General features: G+C 39.3%; 1 protein-coding gene across 3 annotated transcripts in view; it reads right to left on the reverse strand.

Moving 5' to 3' along the window:
• The window catches only part of SERTAD2 (SERTA domain containing 2), a 123,030-nt gene extending 115,542 nt beyond the window's left edge, over nucleotides 1-7,488 (reverse strand). Inside the window, exons 1-2 of one of the 3 annotated variants that reach the window (XM_033239235.1) lie at nucleotides 7,339-7,435; nucleotides 6,677-6,751 (exon numbers count right to left, since the gene is read on the reverse strand). The gene's annotated coding sequence lies outside the window, so the exon portion shown is untranslated. Of the gene's footprint in view, nucleotides 1-4,377; nucleotides 5,560-6,676 lie in introns of those variants that run through there. The other 2 variants (XR_004443983.1, XR_004443982.1) reach the window with 2 other exon arrangements.
• Nucleotides 7,489-7,737: the final 249 nt, after the last annotated feature.

The raw sequence follows: 7,737 nt of genomic DNA on the forward strand, positions 1-7,737 counted from the left end.
TAAATCTTTTAAGTTTAAAAATACATATTTATTTTTATACTCTGATTTTCCAGATAAAAAGAACCCTTAAAATCAAAACTAAAGTTAACTCAAAGGCATACATTTCATTTGAGTTGAAGCCATAGAAGACAATGAAGCTGATGGTTACTTCACCAGGGAACATTCATCATTCCACAATGGTGAACCTTGGAAAATCTCACAGTGGACATGGTCTGATGTTCTGCCTGGCTTTAAGGAGCTAACAACAAAACAAAACAACACAAAGAAGCTGCTCATCCCGGCTAATGTGATGTTCTCAGGCAAGCCACCCTCTTTGTGGTCAGGTAGCAATGATCATGGCAGAAACCGTCTCCAAAGCTCACCAGGGCACCAGACATGGAACAAAAACAAAAAGCTTGGATGAAACATTTCAAGATAACGTGAAAAGAAAAAAATCTGTGGGCTTCTCCACATAAAATAGATTAATAGAAAATCAGCAAATAATAAACATGTTACAGTTTTCCCTTGTTACCACCTCACACAAGCTCAAACTTGGTCTTAGGTTTATGACGTGGTCCCTTAAGTTTGTGTAGATAAGATGATTAGAGAGCTCATCTTCTGAAAGAAGGCAAAACAAATGTTCTATAGAGAAGGTCGTTCCATCAGTCTCATAAAGCAGACTAAAATAAATAAAAACCCCTACTCCATACATTATACAGAGGCAAACGCAAAGGGAGCTAACAGAAAAAAACCTGCTATGATCAAGGAAAAAGAATTCCTATGATTCTTGGGAGGAGGACAGGATAGAGTAAAATGAGGAAGATGGTACATAAAAAGAAAAGACAAATGTGGAAATATTAAGAAAACTGAAATACAATGTAAGAACAAAAAGAAGCGTGTGAAAAACAGATGAAATTTAAACAAAAGGTAGACTAGTTTCGTCATTTTATTTAGTATGTTAAAGGTAAATATTCAATACCAAAGACTTATACATACCAACACACAACACATTATAAACATCAATGTGAACATTAAATTCAAAAAGAAAACTGATCATTCTAAGTTTCAGTGGGTTGGCTACTGAACAGTAAGGACAGTATGTTTTTTAAAGTTGCTTTCTGCTTAGAAACCTCACATTTGAGGATCACTATTCACTCTTCTTAATGTCAGTTAGAAGAAATAATATTTCTTTACATGCCTTATTTGTTTTAATAGTTGTTATTCTGAGTACACTAGAATTTCATTTTCACTTAAAAAAGTGAGTAATATCATGAGGTTGTGACAATTCTGCTAATAATCACAGAGACATAAAACTGAATTCAAAGGAATGTATATAATGCTAATTATATACATTGACTTTTAAATTTTAATAATTCCTAACTCATTGTTAGGGACACAGTTTCTTAAAATGCAGCCTTTCCACAAGGGCCTTCCCTAGCTTTCCGAAATACAAAATTAGCCAAAATAAATTAAATCCTCCAAGCCACTATATTTTGAAATAATGCATATTTGACTGCATTCAAGGTTAAAAAACAATCAAAAAAAGAGTATAAAGAAGGGTCCTTTCCAGGGATTCCATTCTTCTCAAAAAAATAAAAATAAATAATAAAACAAGAGGGGTCCTACAGCCAAGTAATCCTTTTGAAATTTAAAAGTAAATAATACGATTAATTTTTCTATTTGAATATACTGCTAATGGAATCTAAGTCTGAACATGTTTTCCTTCAATGCAAGTGTAAGTTTTATAAACTTTAACTTAATAAAATGTATTAACTCTCAGATACCTTAAGTTTGTTCTCAAAAACATCAACATCTGTTATAACCCAGAACGTACCAAAATCTCAGTGTTAACATTTAAAACTCCATTCAGCTAAACCAAAGTTCATTGCTTCTTTAAAAGGTACCATATATATATTTTTGTGAGCATACTAGTAAGAGGTCTCTTCACATATAAAACGAAAAGGAAAAATGCCCATTAGATAAAAAATCTGAAAGATCACAATTTTTAAATAATGGTGAACAAATATTCATTTCTAAATGCTAATGTTTACTTTGTATTTGCTTGCATTGTGTCCTTCTCAAATGCTTTTAAAAAGCACTTACAACTGACCCCTACAACTTCCTCTGTGAGTGAGCAGAGGGTAACTGCCTTCACTCATGGAGAGAGTGGTAAAGGTTAAGTGTAATGCTCAAGGTCACATGCCAATCAGTAGCATCACTCAGTATAAAACTTCATGGATCTTAATTCTGAGTTTATGCCATAAGATAATGCATGTGTTATTTTCTTCTCCTTTTGATTACTGACAAAGTATATAGATAGTTATCCATGTCCCTAATGTTAGAAGACAAGGATAGAAATCACAAGCCTCAAAGGTTATTTCTACCCCTCCTTGCTCTTCTTTCCAAATAATTGTACACAATAAACATTGTTTTAAAAAAAACCTGCAGAAATTGTATATGTCTGTAAAATACTAATAAATACCCAAATGTCCTTATTAAAAAAAAGCTGAAAGAAAGAAAAAGGTGTGATCTATGGAATATATGTCATGCTAAAATGTGTCAAGTGAAAAATAAAGAGACTTTCCATCTTGCACACCAAACACTTGCGTACAGTCTCTAAGTGCTTATAAATTATTATTTTTTAGAGTTTCACTTTAGATTAGCTGCTTTAAATGTATTAAAACAAAAAAAGGGCAAGTTTTCTAAATTAATTGTTTTAGCCCATGAAAATGGAATACATTCAACTAAACAGGTAAGTGATGATTTGGTTAAACAAAGATTTATATACACAAAATTGTCCACATTGTAATAGATATTTCATATATGTGTTTGAAAAGTGTCAACAATGTGATGGAAAACTGTAACAATTCTGAGTCGATTAGCATTCAGATTTTATTACCAAGGATCTCTAATGAAAGATAATTCTGGCTTTTTGTAACTTCAGAGGGCTCAGGAATTAGACTGGATTTTATTGACAAGTAAAATAGAATGATTCTATAAATGAGGCAGGTGGTAGGCCCCATCAACTTCGCTTATTTTGAAAAATAGATTCCCCAAGTGAGTAACCATATTAAGCGTATGGTAAAGTTTAGTGTGTTTTATTTACTAATTTCATAACTTCCTTTATGATTCCTGCCACACTATTTAGTGCAGCTATTTCAATAGCTAATTATTTATTAAGACTACTCAAGAGAAAGTTTCACTCTTGAATGGAAAGAGAATAAGGACGTGGTCCCTAAGGAAATGATGCCATTTTAAATTTCACACGATTAGGCTAATACATTATCTGTATTATTATTAATCTGTAACAGAGAATAACATCATATCATTTTTGGGACAGTCCAAATCCAATTCATATAATTCATATTAATCATTAACAACATCCAAATTAATGACAGAAAGTGTGGGAGTCAGAAGATTTTATGATTAAAAACTGGACATGTCAGGTATCAAAGGAGGATATGACAGGCATACTTTTCAGACTATTTTCTGTTTAACCTTGAAAATAAAAAATAGTTCTATAATGAAAAGTAAATTATACTGTAATTCCTCTCATTTATTCTCTGTTTGCAAAAATAATTGAGAAAGTGAAAATTCAATTCAATAATACAAATAATAGTATTCTCTACAATATCACTTATAATGTCACTCAACTACTATAAATATGAGAGTGGCATTATTTAATTAATTTCACACACATTAATTAAGCTTCTTTAAATACAAGGTACCGGGCACTGGAGATTAAATTATAAATGAAATACTATTCTTACCCTCAAAGAGTTTTCTGTTTAACAGAAGGGAAAACCACAGATAACAGCAAATGCGTGATATGTACTACACTTTTAATAGCAGCATATACATTCTAAATGCAAGTTTAAATGAAAGGGGATCAACTCAATTCATTCAATAGCTAAATTTCTTTTTTCTTTTTTTTTGAAAGGGTCTTACCAAGCACGGTGGCTCATGCCTGTAATCCTAGCATTTTGGGAGGCCAAGACGGGTGGATCACTTGATGTCAGGAGTTCGAGACCAGCCCAACCAACATGGTGAAACCATGTCTCTACTAAAAATACAAAAATTAGCTGGGTATGGTGGCACACAGCTGTAATCCCAGCTACCCGGGAGGCTGAGGCAGGAGAATTGCTTGAATCCGGGAGGCAGAGGTTGCAGTGAGCCACAATTGCGCCACTGCACTCCAGTCTGGGTGACAGACTGAGACTCTGTCTCAAAAAAAGAAAAAGAAAAGGAAACCAGGTCTCCGTCACCCAAGCCGGAGTGCATGCAGTGGCGTAATCATGGCTCTCTGCAGCCTCCACCTCCAGGGCTCAGTAGCTGGGACTACAATCATGTGCCAGCACATTCAGCTGATTTTTGCATTTTTTGTAGACATGGGGTTTTGCTGTGTTGCCCAGGTTGGTCTCAAAGTCCTGGGCTCAAACAATCCTCCCACCTCAGCCTCCCTAAGTGCTGGGATTACAGGCATGAGCCACTGTGCTTGGTCCAGTAGCTGTATTTCTTAAAGGGTCATACAAACTCTATATTAAAAGTATAAATCCCATAAAACATCAGGCATATTTATAAAAATTTTGATTATTTTGTTGATAACAATAATTTTTATCTTCACAAAAAATTGTCTAAAAAACATAGTCATTCATATTTCAAGATATGCAAGGCACATAAGAGTTAAACTTGCAAAGATGCACCAAAGACTACTCAAGATCTTTGCATATATTAACTCTCATTCTGTGCAATCATAATAACCCTATAAAGTAGGTGCTATTATTCCCATTTTACAGATGAGGAATCTGAGGCTAACCTGGCCAAGGTCACAAAGATAATGAGGAAAAGCTGGGATTTAAACTTACGGAATCCGGTTTTGGAGGCCCCACTCTTTTTTTTTTTTTTTTTTTTTTTTTTTGTAGAGACCGGATCTCACCATCTTGACCAAGTTGGTCTCAAATTCTTGAGCTCAAGCCATCCTCCCACCTCAGCCTCCCAAAGTGCTGGGATTACAGGCACGAACCAGCGTGAGGTCCTACTCTTAACCACTACACTAGAAACCTCTCTAAGACTGCTGGTGACGATGGAGCAGCTAACATGGAGTGCTCTGTGACATGCACTCTCATGCAACCTTACAACAAACCCTTGAGAAGTCATTCTTTGCATCTACAGGACAAAACCCACAAAAGCCAGGTTAGAAACGTCCCCGAGGTCACATAGCCAGTGAGGGATGGTGGTAAGATTCAAACTCTGGTAGCATGGCTCCCTTGTGCTATGAGGTCTTTCAATAATTCAGTCTTACACGCATAAAAAAGGTCACATGACAAAATTTATTAATTCAAAAAGGCTTTGTGTAAGTCTTCTTCCTGAAACACTCTGGAAGGTTTTGGGGCTTATGACAAGCATTTCTTTAAGACAGCATTTACATTTAAGTCACTTTTCAACTTTACTACTTTGGGCTGATCATAAACACATTTCTGCTCTTTAAAAAGAAATCTTTCTGTAGCAACTTGGCAGATTTCGGTACAGGAACAGTCTATTCTTTAAAATTAAATTTAGTAACAACTTATTCTGGTTACTCTGAAAGAGAAGGAGAGAATGAACTATTAAGAGGCCTTTCCTGTACTTTAATATTTCAAAACATGTTTGGTTTGGCCTAATTTGAATCTTGTGGACAACTAGCCCAGAACTTGACTCAAAAAGAGTAATACCATTTTAAAACAGCTGAATTCAAAAAAGCAACCTCAGGAGCCAATTCTGACAACGATTTCTCATAATTTTTACTTTTATTTCAAACAAAATATGAAAGATGCATACGGCAACATCCTCATAAAGCATATATGGACAGGTATTTATAGTTCCAAACTATGGACAACCAAGAAACCAAATTGAAATTTTACAAAATTCTGTGGTATGACATTGCTGAACAAGCAATCAAGTACACAAAAGATGGATATCAAAAGAGAAATAATTCATATTTCTCTCAAATCCTTAACATGCTCCATTGTGTCCAGTGACTGAGAAATTTAAAACTCTATGCTGTAATGCCTCCCTGGAACAGAGGTGAGCTAAAGATGAAGTGTCAAGCTGGATTTCCATCTTACCTTGCTTTCCTCCAACAGGTTCAAAGACTTCATAATCTTTGATATGGACTTGGTATTTTTTCAATAGGGAATCCATAAAACTATTTTCAAATAAAAACGCTAAGCAATGCCACTAGACAATCTGTCTTTCTCTGATCTATCGCTGCTCTATCGCCACGCATTCAAATTAAAAATACCTTTTTGCTTCCCCTTTATTGAATAAAAGTTTAACTTTGAATTAGAAGAAAATGTACCCATCGTCCCTTTTACACTTTTTGCAGGTGACAGAATCTATCAGATCACATTGGAGGCTATCACTGCTCACTAAGCATCCTAAAGACAGAAAGCATGCCATTACCAAATGTTTTATAAGCGTTATAATGCTCCGATGGTGGAAGTCTGGCAATACCTAGATATACAGCAAGGCTGGTGAATAAGGAGTTGAGGGGCGGGGGAAGCGGGAGTGAGGGAGGGAGGAAAGGAGGGAGTCGCCACCTTAAATCCATGCCGGACTGGGAACCTGCAGCCCATAACCTGATCCCTACCCTCCCCAACAGTGGACCGGCCACCACATTTTTTCAGATCCTCCCCACCCAACCCAGCACAGCACTCACCCTTCTGCGAAGAAGTCGGCACCCGGTCCAGCTCCGAGACGGGTCGGGGTGGCAGCGAGGAAGGGGACGTCTGGGCTGTGGGCGGGGGGTGTCTGTGCGTCACTCGAGTACAGGACGGTGAGTTCGAGGGTTGGGAGCGCAGAGGAGCGGGGAAATCAAGTCACGGCCGAAAAGGGAGGAGGAGAAACGAAGGGGTGGGGTGATGGAGCGCCCCTTCCCTAAAATAAACCCACCGGCCCCTGCGATCCCTGCCCCAGAGAGGGAAAACAAAATCAGGGGAAATAACAGACCGACCAATAAATCTCTAAAACGACGAGGAGCGAGGAACAGACTTTAATTTAAAGGGGGGAAAATTGAGCGAGGGCTGGAGGGGAGACAGAGGGAAGTGGCTCTGGGTCTATCCCATGCCTTTGCAGTCCCCAAGCAGAGGAGGAGGCTGGCTGAGGGGAAGTTGCAGCGGCTCCCGAGGAGGAGGAGGAGGAGAAGGAGGAGGAGGAGGATGTTACACCGTAACAAGTACAGACAGACAGCCATGGATCAGAGGGGCGCTGCAAGCAGGAGCAGGGGCGGCCGCGGCTGGGCGAGCGGCGGCGGGCGGCAGCACCGCCTGCTCGGCTCGCTCAAGACATTTAATTGGATTGATGGGTTGTGCAGTGACTCACAGACTTTACAGAGTCGTACAGCAATCCCCGCCCAGCTGGACAGGGGAGATGCAGCGGGGACGGGCGGGGTAAGGGGGCCGAGGGAGAGCTGGGCTGGGAGGCGGCGACGGGAGGGTGAGGCGCTGAGGGGGCGGGAGCGGAGCGGAGCTACCCAATGGTGAGGCCCGCCGTTCCGACGGGCGTGGGCCTCGACCTATGGCAGCGCGGCTCGTTAAGCGGCTGGCTGCACCCCTGGCCCAATGAGTCTTCTAAGGACACTGCCGGGAGCGGGGCGGGGGCAGTGGAGTGGGGGGTGGGGAGAGGTGGGTGGACATTCAAGTGTGGGGTGGAGGGAAGGAGGAGGTGTCGGAGACCCGCGGAGTTACTCGGCCCTCCTCGCTCCAGAAGTGCGCCTTCTGC

Source organism: Trachypithecus francoisi, unplaced genomic scaffold (genome assembly GCF_009764315.1).
Source record: "Trachypithecus francoisi isolate TF-2019V2 unplaced genomic scaffold, Tfra_2.0 Lachesis_group17, whole genome shotgun sequence".
NCBI lineage: Eukaryota > Metazoa > Chordata > Mammalia > Primates > Cercopithecidae > Trachypithecus > Trachypithecus francoisi.